Below are 17180 nucleotides of genomic sequence, written 5' to 3'. Positions count from 1 at the left end.
AAGAAATATTTTCACACATTTTCTCTCCTGCTGAGCCTGGTTGACATCTCTCCTCTCTAATGCAATAGCCCTTGACATCAACAGAGCCCCCCCCCCAAAGAGATACAAAGGTGCATTAAAGTATTGTCATTTAATATTTATTGAGTGTGTGCTATGTACAAGGTCTCCCTTGAGAGGAAGCCACTCTAATGAACGAGGCGAGTGTGGATTCATAAATTACCTACAGTGGGATCACGATGGTCATAGAGCCGTCCGACCCAGGAGGCTACATGGGCGTGGCGCTATTCCTTGTCTGGTGGGTTGAGTCCTTCAGCTGTGTTTCCAGTGAGCGTTTGCCGCACCCTCCCCAAGCAGACCACAGGGTGTAGTGCCGGCGGGCACTCGGACAAACCGTGAATGTAAGGAACTTGCACAGCTTCACAAAGGTGTACCAAGTGAGCTGGAACAGAAGGTGGAAGTGTCACATGCCGTAAATGTGAAGAAAAACAAAGAGGAAGCTACTATTTATTGAAGACATGCTAGGTGTCAGAAGCACCCACTGTGTGTCAGAAGTACCTGCTGTGTGTCAGAAGCACCCACTATGTGTCAGGAAGTATTCTAGGCACTTGAACTCTCCTAACTATGTGTTTTGGAGTATTATCCCCATTTTACAGAGTAGGAAATGAAGGCTCAGAGATGAGCAGTAAGTGATCATAGATCTCCTTGTTTCTGAAGCACATGTATTTCCACTCTCTATTGCCGAAGAGCCTTAGGAAATACATCAAAATAATAAAATGGGGAAAAAAACGTGACCCATTTAGTTACTACCCAGTGTTCCAGTTTTCTCTCAACTTCATTTCTCTCTTTCCCCCTGTCTATGAGGGGAATGTATATACCCTGGACCATTGTTAGGGTTTGTCCCTTACCAGCTTGTTATTAATATTCTGATAATTTCAAAAATAAATCCCTTTGGATGTGACTCACCAACTCTTTCCTGTCTTTCCCCTGTGATCTACCCAACCCTTGCTAACATTAATCTCGGAGATAATTACATGTGCTGCCTTTTCAGGACGATTTTCTATTGACATGCCATCTTTTTTCTTTCTTTTTTTTTTTTTTTTGGTAAAGCGTGAGCATTTTTATAAAAAAGACACAGATATAGCAGGCACCATTTTTTTTTTTTTTGTAATCCACAGCCTTCCACGTTTCTTTTGACAAAACTGCCAACCCACAAGTAAGATTTTTCCCTTCATGGATAAGAATTCTTACGGCGGCAGCTTAGAGACATCTAGGCAATATTGTGTAAGTTGTTGGATTGTACCCACTAAATGACCGAAACTTTATCCGTCTTGTGGCTTAACACGTTAAATAAATGCTAGCAAGCTTCGCCGCCTTGGAAAATTACAATGTGTCTGAAACAATTTGGGTGTCCTGATCTGCCGCGCGCTGCCTTCCGCGGCGGTGCGCCGTCGAGAGCAATCCTCGTTTAGCCGACTGGCATTCTCTGTGTGGTGTCTACCCAGCAGTCATCACTCACGGTGGCTCATTAGGCGTGGGGTGCTGAGCCAGGCCGCCGTCTTCTCAGCTGGGGCTGGGGCTGGCACTGACTGATGGCGTGTGGGAGCCAGCAGGTTGCAGAGGTATCTTAGAGACCCAGTTAGCCGAAGACAAATAGCTGAGGTTAGCTGATGGGAAGCTCAGGAGGTGGGCCCCCGGAGGAAGGGGACTCATTTAGAAACACCAGCGTGACTTTGGTGATCCTAACCAGGGAGGGGACAGCCCCTGTGGTAGACAGCTGCTTTGGGGTCTGGCTTCTGGACGTGCACCTGGGGCCCCGTGTGAGGCCTGTCACTGACCTCTCCAGACAGCCATGCCCGCCATCCCCTGGGCTTGGGTCCCCCGTTTATAAACGTGTTTATGGAGCCGACCTGCCTCCCAGTCACCTTCAGACAAAATGCACGTGTCTCAGTCAGGTATCTTGAGGCGTTTCTTTTGAAGATATTATACCAAACGAGCAAGCGTTTATAGCTTGACGTTTTCTTTCCCTGGGTGAATCTTAACACTGAAAAAAAGGCCTTAAATATAATATCCATTATCCCGTCTTGTGTGTGTCCTATCTCTTGTTGTTCTTCCTTCTCATTTTGCTCACCTGGCATCCTTGTTTGTTCTTTCTGTTCTGTGGGCGGGACAGAGGGAGAGGGAGAGAGGGTCTGGACCTGAAGTTGTAGCGAATGTGCCGCCGCTCTAACTGGCGGTGCTGTCCCTTCAGTGGCATGCCCCGACTTTGCACAGCACATTGACGACTGTCCATTCCAGAGCAGACTCTTTCTCCCTGTTACCACGGGGGTGCCCCCGGCCAGGCCTGGCCAGAGACTGTAGGAATACCTGGTTCCTCAAGATAAACAGCTCCTTGGTCAGTGGGCTTTTTTTTTTCTTCTTCTTCTCACTAGCCCATACAGAATACTCGATCGGGCAATCCCCAAGGATGCCCGTCGTGTTTTGGGGTGGGGGAGAAAACACGAGAGAAAAGAGAGCACGCCCCGGGTGGTGCAGGAGGCGGCCCGCGGAGGAAGATGTGAAGCCAGCCAGACTTCCAGGCGTCCTGGCTTAGTCATTAATTAGCCTTGGACTTGGTCGCTCCCTGCCTCTGCTCAGAGGTCTTACACTTTCACCACTTCCTACCACGTGCAGTTCCAATCCTTCTCCTTGGCAGTTTTGGGCTTCCCAGTGCTTGATCTCGACTGTCTTCCAACAGGTTACCTCCTACCCTTCTCCTTAACCCTTTGACGCTCATGTACGTCCTCGTGCCTCCTGACCCTCCAGAGTACGATCATACAGGGGTAAGGCAACATTAAAAAAAGGCTAATGTATGTGCTTCTTGTTTCCATAAATTGGTTATCAAACAAACATGATTTTAAAGTTAATAAAACTGGAACTGGAACTAATTTTATTTTTTTGAAAAAAAAAAAACCACCTCACTCCTGGGGAGGTCAGCGAGCATGAAAAAAAACTCACTACTCAAACGGTTAACAGAATAAACATAAGCAAAGGCCACCATTGTTGTCTGGTCTAATAAGGACTGCTTGGCATTTTTCATTCCCTGCCCCACACTGCAAGGTCTAGCTTGCGACGTCCAGTTTCATGGGGACCTGAGGCTTAGAGAGGTTCAGAAATGTGCCCCCAGGACACGTAGATGGGGAAATTGAGAGAGCCAAGAATTGCACCTAGTTCCGGCTGACTCCAGGGTGGTTCACTGCTTGACTTCATGTCACTAGAGCCAACGTGATCTTGAGCAGTCGCCCTTCTCCTGATCTGAAGAGATAGTGCAAGGGAGCGGGGACATATCACATTCCTTCCCAGTTTAAAAATGTATTTTCTAATTCAAGACGAGGATGCCCAGCAAGGTGCAACCTAACGTGTATTCTTTTCTTAGGTAAGAAATTGAGAACTCTCAGGGTGTCGTTTTAACTTTTCTTTAAGCTCCCTTCGGTTGTATCACTCTGTGATGCCTGCCTTTCCCCCACTTCTTTTGCAATTTTTCTTTCCTTTAAAAACAAAACATAGCAAAACTTAACAGAACATGGACTCTTCAATATCACTGAACTCGAATACAAAGTATATCCGTTAGGTAGGAAATCATGTCATTTGTTTTTAATAGACAAGTTAGCCAGAGTATTTGTACTGTATAGCGATAAACGTTACTTCTTTAAAAAAAACAAATTAAAAAACCTCCATTACTTCCACCCAAACTATAATTCTACGGAAGTTCCTTCAACATTGGTTACAGTCAGAATTTTTTTCCTGCATTTTTTAAAAATAAAAAATCATTGCAGTTTGAAAGGAAGGGAAAAGGCGATCATGTTCAACATCGGCAGGTCTGTCATGTGACCCACGTGACTTCCCACTGTTTCGTTGATTGGACAGACCTGTGCCAGCTCATCCTGAGTGTTTGGCACTTTCTGGGCCCCGTGACTGGGCCCTTCCCATGGCCCGTGCTCCATGTCCAGAGGTGTTAGCCTTGACTTCGTGTCTCATCTTCAAGGCGGTGAGTGAGATGGAAATGCTGTTTAGCTAGTGGATTGAACAACATCCACAAGGACATAAAATCGAACACAAGTTCATGCATCGAGGGGACCTGGGCTCGTCCTCAGAGAAATTTCATTAAGGGGCATTGGGACTTTTAAGAAAATCTAATCCAAAGTCACTGAACGGTCAGCGTGGGTTGGATAAGATTTATCGACTGCTCCTCAGCATGGGTTCCTTCCGAGACGGAGGATGGGTGTCATTGTGAGTCTCAGACTTAACTGACTGGCAAGGTCTGCGTGCAGGCGGACTCCTGGGTTCACCAGGAAAAGAGAAAAATGTGCCTCGATAGATGAGTGACGCCCGTCATGGGCAAGGAACAGAGGAACGGAGGTCTGTGAGCCCTACAATTGCTGTCCGCGCTGCGTTAAGGGGCGGGGCCACGTTCAGATGAAAACACGGCCAACACCCCGCCCCCCACCGGTGGATTTCCAGAAACCGTGGGAGCAGCTGTCTCCCTCCAGCTGAGAGGGGTACAGGGGTGAGCAGGGAGGAAGAGGAATCGCGTGGGAGAATCCAGGAGCCACTGCAGGTCTTCCTCGGGTGTGTCGGCTCTAAACCGTGAAATAACTGTCAGGATTCTGCAGAATGAGAGCGCTCTGCGCTGTTTTAATTGTGTGAGCTTTGTGGCTATCGCGGTCGACAGGTTCTCCGTTATAAGTAATAAATGGCTCCCAATTACTTTAGTTTGGAAAGAGTTCTGCGGCCCTGGGATATTGCAGTAACCAACCACAGGAAGGAAAAGGCCTGGGGATTTATGAGGGTGTCCCAGTTTACAACCGTCTGGGATAAATCCAGCAGAACCCTGGTGCAGCAGTGAGCTAACCAGAGTTCATCGATCATTGCTCCTGTTATAAGCCCTCTCTCTTTCCTTCTGCTTAAAATCATCGCAGGGATGCAGCCCAGCCTTTACAAGACTCCCCAGAAACCATTTTTTAACACGTAACTCAGAAATAGAATCTGGTTGACCTTTGGTTTACTGGACTGAGGGGGAAATTTTCCAGGTAGGAGGCTATAAAATCCACTAGTGATAAAAGGACAGATAAGGTATGGTCTTCTTTTTCAAAGAGCTCAAGTGCCTATGGGGAGATAGCAGTGAATGCATAATTTCAATGCACTCTAAGAAGGGCAGTTGCCTTGAAGCCGTAGGGTGAGACTAGAAATATATGTGTATGCATAAACATCAGTCCTCTGCTGAACAATCACTTGGTTTTCCCTGTCCCTAAATTATATTAATAGCCCATCCCCATGAAAGCACGTACTCAGGTCTACTGTTACTATTTGTTTACAACCTTCCTCCCCCTCGTTGACCTTGAGTTTCCCAAGGTCAAGAGTGAGGTCTGGATCTGGCTCTTTGTGCTGCCAGCATTGACCCAGTGATTAGTGCGTATGAGGTGCCTAATAAACGTTGGCTGAGCTACAACAGGGCTGAATATATATTTTTAACGCTTCTAATGCGATACCAGGAATTGACAGCTTATTAAAGTTTTAGAAAATCAAAACACATTCACCCTTAAGATGGCCAGTTGAGCCCTGGCCATTTGGCTCAGTGGTAGAGCGTCGGCCTGGTGTGCAGGAGTCCCAGGTTCGATTCCTGGCCAGGGCACACAGGAGAAGCGTCCATCTGCTCCTCCACTCCTCCCCCTCTCCTTCCTCTCTGTCTCTCTCTTCCCCTCCTGCAGCCGAGGCTCCATTGGAGCGGAGTTGGCCCGGGTGCTGAGGATGGCTCCATGGCTCTGCCTCAGGCATTAGAATGGCTCTGGTTGCAACAGAGCCACGCCCCAGATGGGCAGAGCATCGCCCCCGGTGGGCATGCCCGGTGGATCCCAGTCAGGCGCATGCAGGAGTCTGTCTGACTGCTTCCCCATTTCCAACTTCAGAAAAATAAAAAAAATAAAAAAAAAAAAAAGATGGCCAGTTGATTCTGAATTGGTTTAGAAATTAACATGTCTTTGCCTGGTGGTTTAAATTTCTCAACAAAGAATTCTCCACTTAAAATGTCACACCGTTTGGTTTGATGGTGACTCAGAAGGGGACTCTTTGAAGGAGGGTGGCAAGAACAGCCCTACCCTGTCTGTATCAGGGTGTAGACCAGTGGACTCCGCTAAATTCTTAGTCCCACTGTGTGGCCCTGTCCTCTGCCCAGTCTGTCTGCTCAACAGCATCCCCCACACTTTCACCCGGGCGGGGCTGCCCTTCCGCAGTGACCTGCTACAGCAGTGGATCTAAGGGTTCCGCTTGAGTTCCGCCACCTGGCCTGGTGGGAGAGCTCATTTTGGGGAGCCAGACCTCGCCTCTCCCCACCCCGAACCCCTCCGGGTCTTGCCGGAGCAGCCCGCTTACAAGACGTTTATTCAGTCTCTCTTCCAGAGGGGCCGACAGATTGTCCCGTTTCACTCGTCGCTACTGACTAGCTCAGGCAGAGCATGCTGGGAGATCTTCAAGTGCGGGGTTAGGGTTTCCACCCTCCATGTGAAACAAAGGACGTTTTATTTTTTATTTTTCTTAGTAATGACTAATTTTAGGGAAGTTTGAGGCTGATGTACCTGTGCCCACTGATACTCTTTTTGTCCGTTTTCCTTTTAGTTCAATCATTCACGCCACCAGTATTTTCTGATATTAGATGCTGGCCACATAGAGATGATTTGGGTAAAGTTCCCACCATCCACCGAGGTTGAGACACACCAGGGGAGATCAACATGTGAGCGGGCAGTTACCATTCGCTCCTTTTTTTCCAAGTCTGACCAATGAATAAGTGAAGAAGGGCCATTGAGCCGGGCTTAGATTTGTTGGTACACAGCCCACAAGGTTCAGACAAATCCGTAGATGCCGTTCACCCATCCACGAAGACAATAGGGAGTTTCAAATCACGCAGCACTGTATTTTTTTGGCATCATGATCGTGTCTCTTAAAAAAGAAAAGTCCTTTCAGGCTGTGACTTTTTCGATGAGATTTCCTCCCCGGCGAGAGTCAGCCCGCCCCCAACTCCACCCCAGTAGCCACAGCTGCGCGAGGGCCGTAACTCCACAGCGAGCCCAGTTTCGGAGACTTGCCCAGTGAGAAGTTCATTCTTCATAACTTCCAGGAGATTTACAGAAGACGTCACTTTCCTCGCCCATGCTTGGCCAACTATCAAGCATGGCTAAGTTTGATCCACAAGCAAACCCACAGTAGCATAATTATTCAACATTTGTTGTAGCCATTTCCCACAACCCTATTTTTTTTTTAAATTTTATTGATTAGAGAGAGAGAGAGACAGAGAAAGAGAAAAATTGATTTGTTGTTCCAATTATTGATGCATTCATTGGTTTGATTCTTGTACGTGCCCTGACTAGGGATATAACCCACAACCTTGGCGTACCAGAACGACACTCTTAACCAACTGAGCTACCTGGCCAGGCCTCCCCCAACCCTACTGGACCCTATTGGAAGAGTTTTCCAACCTGCTCTGCGAGAAACCCAGCCCCATTTGTTTCTGCCTCTCTCACCACTCATGCTCACATATATATATATATTTTTTGTATTTTTCTGAAGTTGGAAACGGGGAGGCAGTCAGACAGACTCCCGCATGCGCCCAACCAGGATCCACCTGGCATGCCCACCAGGGGGCGATGCTCTGCCCATCTGGGGTATTGCTCTGTTGCAACCAGAGCCATTCTAGTGCCTGAGGCAGAGGACATAGAGCCATCCTCAGTGCCCGGGCCAACTTTTGCTCCAATGGAGCGTTGGCTGCAGGAGGGGAAGAGAGAGACAGAGAGGAAGGAGAGGGGGAGGGGTGGAGAAGCAGATGGGCGCTTCTCCTGTGTGCCCTGGCCGGAAATCGAACCCGGGACTCCTGGACGCCAGGCCGACGCTCTAGCACTGAGCCAACCAGTCAGGGCCCATGCTCACATATTTTGATTGACTTGTTTGACATTCTTCAAAGCTGTGGATGAAATGGCACCCACTAATGTGATTTGCGCCGACGTGGCTTGCTGGAGGCTGGCTGCATCAGGCACGAAGAGTAGCTCCCTGCGGTCGGCCAGGTCCTCCCATTGGCTAACCAGTGAATCTGGGCTGATGGCTGGATTGATCAGGCTCCCTGTTTGGTGGGGAAAGGATGCCTGGCCACACGGCTCCTGGCCTCTCCCCTCCGGGGCGGTCTGCAGAGAGAAGGCAGCCTTCCCTAACCTCACCCCTCCTGTCTCCTCTCCGCTCGGCTGCCTTCCTCTGGATGCTGAAGACAGCGAGAGGGATGTGCTCTCGTATCCATTGATCTTCAGCAATCCCAGCCCTAATTGATTTTAAGATGAATTGCTGGTGGAAAGTTTTTTTTTCCTTCCTCATCCTGGCTATAAAGATACCTCGAACCTTAAATTAAAAGGCCTTCTGGTGAGAAGCAGGCAGCTTCTGTGCTGGGTGTCTTAGCCTTTGAGCCATGAGCTCTCCCAGGCGGCCCTGGCCAAAACCGCGGGGTCAGGTATTGTTTAATGAGCCCTTTGGGGGGCTAATGGCAGAGCCCTCAAAGCTCGCAATTTGGGCCATGACCAGACTGCCAGGATGCTTGGAGCTGCCCGAGCATCACGACCCCCTGTCACGTGATGCCTGTTTTATTAGCCGCCGAAGTCCAGGGGACGCTCCCCAGCAAGGCAGCGGCCGTGCTGAGCCGCCTGCGCCCCCTCTACCTGCTCCAGGCCATCTGCTTTGCCCTCGGGGTGAGTTTGCAAGGTCACCTTTCATACTCTCTCTAACCGTAGTCCTCCGTCTGGTTCCCCAGCCCCATCTGGGCACTGCCATGCGCAGGCTGGCCCACTCAGGGGTGGCACGGCGACTGCAGGCCCGAGTCTGAGGGCCCTGGTGCTGACTGCTGCCCAAGGCACCCGGGGCTCGTCAGGAAGACAGAGGCTGACCTTGCTCATGCAGGTCCCCGCCCGAGGACACCAGGTAGGCCGATGTCCTCCCCACGTGGCTGCCCTTGCTACAGCAGGTCCCCGCCCGAGGACACCAGGTAGGCCAATATACTCCCCACGTGGCTGCCCTTGCTCATGCAGGTCCCCGCCCGAGGACACCAGGTAGGCCGATGTCCTCCCCACGGTGGCTGCCCTTGCTACAGCAGGCTGCCGCCCGAGGACACCAGGTAGGCCGATGTCCTCCCCACGGTGGCTGCCTCAGTGAAAAGCAGCCCCGGGAAAGTGGTCTGGCCCCTGCGCAGTGCTGGCTTGCGGGGACCGGCCCAGGCGTGCTCTGAGTGGGCACAGTCGCCTGGCCCCTCCCTGACCGTCCCAGACGGGAGCGCTCATCCTGTTTGCCGCAGCCAGCCCCTAAAGACAGACTGCGGGGGCCATGACCGGGGTCCAGAGCCCATTTCAGACCAGACCAAATGATTCTGAGTATCTAGGGGTGACGCCAGGCCAAGGCACGTTTCAGATTTTATTGTAGACTGAGGGTTGAAAGGTACTGATTTCCAAGGCCGTTGTCTTTTCTTTCCTTCGAATCCTTTGGTAAGCCCACCAATCATAAATTAAATGGATATTTTCTTAATAACTAATGCGTGATTGGACTGTGCAGACTGTCGATAGCAGTAAACAAGCGGACACCGTTCACGACAGGGTGGTCCAGTCGTATGAGGGACGATAGGGGGCGGTTGCTCCAGCTTTGGAGGCGGTCCGCAGGTCAGGAGAGGATGCCTAGACTCGAGGGATAAGCGGGTATTAGGAGGAAGAGCCCAGGCGAAGGCACAGAGGTGAAGTTCCGAGCGGCGAATGCCCCCAGTGTGGTTAGATCACGGGTCACAAGGTGGGGGGCGCAGGGGGAGGCACGTGCTGGGGGGAGGAGTGGGGCCCCCGCGAGAGCCCAGGTGGTCTCACCGGAGAGGCTGGTCTTCATTTGCCAGCAGTGTGGGACCACCGTGGGGTTCCTTATTTAATTAAATATTGGGGTGGCATGGGTTCGTAAGATTATATAGTTCCAAGTGCACAATTCTGCGACACATCATCTGTACGTTGCATCCTGTGCTCACCACCCGGAGTCTCGTCTGCTTCCGGCACCTTGTAGGTGGCCCTCTTTACCTCCCTCCCCCCCCCCAGCACCCTCTTTCCTCTGGGAAACACATACTGCTGTCTGTGTCTGCGAGGTTTTGTTTGTTTATTTGCATCGTTGCTCTCTGCTTTTGTAGTCCACACAGGAGCGGAAGAAGACGGTTCTTGTCCTTTCCCGTCTGACCTGCTTCACTTAGCACGATGCTCCCAAGGTCCACCCGCGTGGTCGCCAAGGGCAGTACTGACTGTGTCCTTCCCGAGGGCTGAGGAGTCTCCCATCGTACCTATGTGCCACATCTCTTTTATCCAACCATCAGTCAAGGGACACTTAGGTTGTCTCCAGATCTTGGCCACTGTGGACAGGCGGGTGTGTATTTGGGGTTTGAGCAGGTGAACGATGGGACCAGATTGACTTTCTTGGGAATGACCCAGCCCCTCTGGGGAAGAGCTGGAGGGGGTAGCGTTGAAGTCAGAGACTGTTGGGCAACCAGGACAAGCGATGGAGCAGGGGCCCAGGGAGGGGCCAGGGACAATGACATGAAGTAGAGGGAAGAAACAGATGTTCAGAAAGTGAGTCAGCATCACGCTGCCCCTGGAAACGGTGACCTGCACAGAAGACTGCCCGATTCGTATGGGCACGCAGGTCCCCAGGTGCTCAGGTGATCATTGCTACATGTAGCTTTCCGTCACTCTCCGAAGACCTAATCCAACTCCAGGTTGATTTACGATCACCAGCAATATGGTGCCCGGAGACCAGGCCTTGACTGCCAGCCGTTTGCATTTCTGACTCTGAGTCTGCGGTAAACTGTCCCTATGAGCTCTTGGGGACATATCTTGGCTTTTGATGTATCGCACAGCAAGCCTGGCATTTTCTGGGTTCGGAAATGCCCCCCCAGGGAGGAGCAGTTACAGTGACCTCACTGCCCACGTCACTCCCAGCACCGGCCTTTGGGTCTGACTGTGAGGTTACCGTCACCCCCTCAGACAGAGGCCCGCAGGACTCGGGGCTCGGGGGGTTGGGGGGGAACACAGGCTGGAGAAGGTAAAAGGCCGACCAGTTCTTGTCATCACTGCACGCCACATTCAGACCCTGTCCTTGGTGAAACGCAGAGGCCCTTTTTTTGCATTTATTAATAAACAGAATGTCTCGCATTCATCTGTGTAGTTGAGGACACCGGATGGAATCGAGAGGGAACTGGAGGTTTCTCCCCAGCTGAGCTGACCCTCTGTGACTTCTAAACAGTTTCTGTTCGTCTACATCCGGCCTGACTGCACAGGGCCCGGGAGAGCCGGGCTCTTCCACAGGGGCCCGTGCTGCTCAGACCCCAGTGGGAGGTGTGGCAGGAGGGACAAGGGTGACCCAAAGCTTTTTCTAAGACAGAGATGACAGATAGGGACAGACAGACAGGAAGGGAGAGAGATGAGAAGCATCAGTTCTTCGTTGCGGCCCCTTAGTTGTTCACTGATTGCTTTCTCATATGTGCCTTGACTGGGGGGAGGGGAGCAGAGGGGGGCTACAGAAGAGCAAGTGTCTCCTTGCTCAAGCCTGTGACCTTGGGCTTCAAGCCAGTGACCATGGGGTCATGTGTATGATCCCACACTCAAGCCGGCGACCTTGGGCTCAAGTTGAGCCCGTGCTCAAGCCAGCAACCTCGGGGTGTCAAACCTGAGTCCTCTGCATCCCAGTCCGATGCTCCAGCCAGTGCGCCACTGCCTGGTCAGGCTTATTTGTTTTTAATATAACTCTTTAGTCTGTCGGAATCAATGCTGTTCAGCGCAACCCATTATAAATATGTTGGGCTGCCCTGCACATGTTATACCACCTCTGTCGTCACGAGGTTCTCTACATGCCGCAGGGAAGATGTTTGTCTTTGGAGAGCTGTCTTTAGGATGGAGGTTCATAATGGTGGGTGTAAGGCATTGGGGGAAGTACTCAGCGCCCCCGTAGTCCTGACTAAGGAGAGTCACCTTCGCTTTATAGATCAGGAGACAGGTGCAGGGACGCTGAGCCTCTCCCCCAGCCGAGGGGGGGAGGGGACTCCGACGTGAGCGCCACCTGGCTCTGAATGAAGCCAGACACGTTCTTCTCGAGCAGAGGCTGGTGAGCCACCCCGGCGGCTTGAGTCGAGCCCCCTACCTGGTGATTTAAGTCAGGTTTTTATTGGAACACAGCCGCACCCACTCATTTACTCGTCTGTGGCCACGACCCTGCCACCTCTGAGTCATTGCAGCAGAGACATTCTGTGGCCGTAAAGGAGTTTGCCGACCTCTGCTCTATCCCCACAGCACCCCCTTCCCAGTAAAGACAGAGAGTGCCTCGGGCCCACGCTTCCTTTTTCCTTTCCTCTCCCCTTCCTGTCCTGCACTTGACTCCGCTGAGCAAGAACTCTCCTTCGTGGGGACCGGCCGCGGCCGCTCACTCCCCAGCTGGGGCACAGCTACAAAGCAGAACCATCTTTAGTTTTCCGGAAGTTGTCCTTGTTTTAAAGACCTCCGGGCAGAGGGCAGGTGGGGAGTGCGGACAGCCTGCATCAGGGACAGTGACTGTCCCTGCCAGGAAGTCATCTGCTTTTCTAGGCACGGCCTCTTCTCCCCGTTCCTAACCTTGGAGAGGAGCTCCCCCCCCCCCAGATGTGCTCCCCGACTTCCGGGAAGTTATCCCGCCCACACCTGAGTTCCTGGGGTCTTCCCCTTCTTCAGACCGCTCTCCAGAAACTCCCTCCGATCGTTTGGTCCCGGTGAATCCTTCGGTCATCTTGGTTTGTGTAAGAAACACACCTGGGGAGAGAAAATGGTCCAGTCCTGCAGCCCAGCAATGAAAACCCTCCCCCTGGAGCCAGTTTTAAGCTGGGCTGTACTGGTATCTGTCTTCCCCAAGGCAGCCTTTTTTTTTTCTTCATTATGAAGATAAATCTGTTTCGTAGTTGGATGAATTGATCCCCCATTAAATGGCCGTGCCCCGTGGCGTATGCTGCGGGGGCTTCTCCGGAGACCCTCCGCCCCGCTGCCAGCCGCCTCCTCCAGCTCCACCTTGGAGGGAAGCCCACAGTGACCGCCGGGGCCCTAAAGACACCATGCATGTCAAAAGGCCACGGACTTCACTCTCTAGGTTTTGTAAACCGGGTCCACAGTCTTATAATACTATCGAGGATGTATTTGTTGAATTCTAGAGGTGCCACGTGGGAGCCAGGGCGTTGTTGGCCTTGAACATACCAGTTGTTAGGACAGTCTGAAAGATACTGCATCAAGTGCTGTGGTCCACGGAGACAAATAAGAAACAGTCCCTGCCCTCTGGGATTTATAATCTCAGTGGGTGACAGATATGCCAGTGACTTAACCTAACGGCATTGTAGGGCTATATGGCAGGAGTCCCTGTAGATGCCATCCTGAAGGCTCAGACCTGGCACCGAGATCAGGGGTGCTGCCACAAGCGTGTGCATCTGGATCCCTAGGACGGGCTGTTGAAGCGCGGATGCAGGGAGCAGATTGGATGCAGTCTACATCATTTGCTATGAGGCACTTGAGTGTCTCTGGATTTGGGTGTCCACAAGGGATCCTGGACCAGTCCCCAATGGGGACCAAGGGACAACTATACCAACATGCTTGATTCTGTGCAGGGAACCCCGGCTCTCACACCTTTAACCCAATCTTCCAAGGAAACCAAAGGTTTTCTCTGTTTGGGGTACAAGGTCTTGTGGGGCTCTGGCTTCTTCTGTAACACGTGACGTTAAATCAGAGAGCACGTATTCGGAGAACTCCGGAAACAGCCCAGGCGCCGTTCAGACCCTGGTGAAACGATCAGTCAGTTCCAACAGTGAATGCAAAGGCCCAGAGCACGAGTTCTTTGGTGTCTAGGCAAAGCAGATGCTGTAATTAACAAGTTTCCAGTGCATTGATTTGCTGATGCCTCTGCAACATCATCCGTCGTTGTTTTTTTTTTAACAATGGTATAAAAAGGTCTTAATATTTTCCAAAGAGGGCATAGTTAAGGGTGGCGGTAGTGAGAGTCTTCATTTAAATCACACGCATGGAATGTACAACGAGATCTGATGCCATTCATTGTAGCTCTTGTCGAGGGTATTTTGCAAAGGAATAGAGGAATCGTTGACCTATATAACTGTTTCGTCTTCTTAAAAAGAAAAAAAATGACGTCTTGCTGGGGTTGTTTTCCCTGGCACACAGAGAGACCGTAGAACTTCTTGAGGCCGGTGCCAAGCAAAACTGTGAAGTGAAGTAGACAGAGCCAGTCTGTGGTTCTAGCCAACCTCTGTCCGTGCTGTGTACTCACCCCTGGCATCCCTTTCCCTGGGGCCAGGTGCTCCTGGGGCCCCTTCTCCTTCCCCTGTCAACCTGCTCAGAGGAAACGGTCTATATTTTCTTCAAACTGAAGTATAAGTGATTGTGGGGATTTCAGAGGATTGTTCCACTAACAGATGCTTGCATCTAGCAAGGCTCAAAGTCTGAAGCTAGAGGAATAAAATTCTTACAGTGGATTTTAAACGTAGGACCTAAGTAGGAGCTACATAAGGGATTATCATCATTTCCATGCAAAGGTACAATCATGAGAATAAAATAAAGGTGACTTTCTAAAGATACTCCGTATTAAAACCGCTACGTTCTTTCTATCCGGCTTCCTTCTCGGACTTCTCCTGGATCCGAGCAACCTCACTCCCACCAGCTTGTATCCTGACGGCCTTCATTGTATATATAGGGAATTTTGATCGCAAGTGACAAGACTCCCGATTCAAACCACCAAATGCCAGGGTTGGATGGACTTCGTGGGTGAATATGGCTTAACCACTATTGTAAAGACATCTTTCTTTCTGCTGGCTGATTCCATTGGCAGTGACCTCATCGTCATCCACTCTCCTGCAGAGTAAGGGACACACGGATAGTTCTCAATTTAAGGGGGCAACAACCTGCTTCAGCTCGGCCTCAAGTCAAGTCAGAAAAGTCTGGGGAAGGATGCTGACCGGCCAGAAGTGGGACTCCAGGGTCTAGACAGATGAGGTCTGGTGACGGTCATGTCCGTGACAGCCCCTTAAGGAAACACATGGAGTAGGGCATCACCTGGTCTTCAGCCTGTTTCCTCATCTATAAAAATGTGAGAAGTGGAGATATCTCTATAACTCTCCCAACTTCAACCTGATTCTATTTTTTTTTTTTTTAAATCGCTTTTCTGTTCTTGGTATTCTAATGGCTGTGCGGTGATCTCTGTTCAATGTCCTGTCTCCTCCCAGAAGGTCAGATGACATTGGGAAGTGATCATTCTCTCCTTGGCTGAACTCTTGAGATTCTCCGAATGGGGGATGGGGCAGTGCCCGGGGTGCCCCTCGCAGGAAGCAGCCAAGTGTCGTAGAGCCAGCCTTGACCAGATTCACCCGCCGTGGATACCGCATGATACAAGATGGTCGCAATTTCATATTTTGTGACGCGTCCCAAATTTAGCATTTGGCCTGAGCGGAAAAAAAAGAAACAGATACGGTAGGAAGCCAACTGGCAACGTTCCTTTATGCCGTTGGGCTGGGGACACGAAACAATGGTTATGTAACGGGTTCCATTTCAGATGCAGCCCAGGTGCAAGGTAGCTAGCTGTGCAGAAGGGTCCACATTGCTCCTCTGTGTCCACACCCAGATGGTGCCTTCCTCTCTGATGAGCCTCCCCACCTGCCAGCCAAGCCCATCAGCCCGTCTCCTCGATCACGTCCACTCCACACCTCTATTGTAATGGCCTTCGCCCGTGTCTAGCTCGCTTACGAGACCATCAGTTCGCAGAAGGCGAGGGCCCCACTTAGTTCACCTTCGAATTCCCGGGGCAGGCGCATGATAAGTACTCAGTGATGTTAGCTGTGTTGACCTCGCAGAGAATGCTTCTCGAGAAAAATCGTTGTGAATGGTTTCTGTCAACACGGTTCAATTAATGTAAGCTAAACGACCGGCTGAGTTAGACCGTAGGGAGCCACCCAGCCTTGGGCCCGGGGACTCCCCTGAGGCAGGGGTCCGGAGGCCTCTACGTCTTTACTCCGCGGCTGTCACCAGCAGCCACGTCACAGGATGGGCGTGGTGCACGTGCCCCTGAGAGCAGTGGTCCCTGCTGGCAGAAGCCGATCCGAGGGTGAACAGCACGGGCGAATGACGTAGGGGTAGCCACACCCACTCTCGTGTGTCAGAGGCGGGACTAACGGAGGTGGTGAACAGCGAAGTCTTGGCAGAGAGTCTAGCATAGGGTTCAGGCACACTAGGGATTTTCTCATATCTTTAAGTTATTGAGCCACCCAAGAATGGTGACATGGGCGTCAGGGCAGAGGAGTTCTTATGATCCTGGGTCTGAATCCCCAGCCCGGCCACCTACCAACCAGCTGTCAGATTTTGAACCAGTTACTTCATGTTTCTTTTGAAGCCTCAGTTTCTTCCTATATAAGTGGAATGATGATTATGTCAACCTCATAGATCTGAGTGGATTAAGAGAGGGAACATATATAAAGACTCCTACCCTAGTATCTGGCCCATAGTAGATACCTTGTCCACAGTAACAGTTGTTCTCATCGGTAGTGAAGGGTTGAAAAAAAAGGAGAAGCAAATTATTTTTGCTTCTTGGAAGCTTCCGTGCGTCCCCTGGCCCTTTCCTGCTTTCTGTGTCCTGGTGAAGATGTGTCCGCATTCACGGGGGCCATGGTTACTTGCCTCCGTCCGGGCTGGATCTGTCCGGAGGCAGCGAATTATCAGATCCTTCTCTTTTCTGGAGGCTTCCAATGGGACGTGTCTAGTCCAATTTAATAGACCTCAAAGAGGCCCTACCACATGCTCGTTTCCAAATGTATCATTTGCATGAACGCTAGGGCCTTACAGATGTGGGGAAAGCATTCTGGGAGGGGCAGGGATGTGTATCTGTTCATTATCATTTGAGCTGACGCCAACCAACCAGACTTCCAGTTTATTTGTGACGTAGCAACTTTCTTTTGGAAATAATAACGCTCGTGCAGAAGTCTAGCTGTTGCTTGGACTTTCACCCTTGACTTGGCACTGTTTGTAGTGCTGATTTGGTAGCAGGCTCATAATGTACAGATCCCATGGGTCACTCCATCCACACCAAGCCTCTCT

At 51.0% G+C, this 17180-nt stretch overlaps 1 protein-coding gene across 12 annotated transcripts in view; it reads left to right on the top strand.

Annotated features, from left to right (window-relative positions):
• The window catches only part of ELMO1 (engulfment and cell motility 1), a 485801-nt gene that overhangs the window by 429581 nt on the left and 39040 nt on the right, over positions 1-17180 (top strand). The window lies entirely within an intron of this gene.

The sequence above is a fragment of the Saccopteryx bilineata genome, chromosome 7 (assembly GCF_036850765.1).
Source record: "Saccopteryx bilineata isolate mSacBil1 chromosome 7, mSacBil1_pri_phased_curated, whole genome shotgun sequence".
In the NCBI taxonomy this organism is placed as follows: domain Eukaryota; kingdom Metazoa; phylum Chordata; class Mammalia; order Chiroptera; family Emballonuridae; genus Saccopteryx; species Saccopteryx bilineata.
Note: the sequence above shows the minus strand (reverse complement) of the source record. Positions and strands in the feature narration are given on the sequence as shown.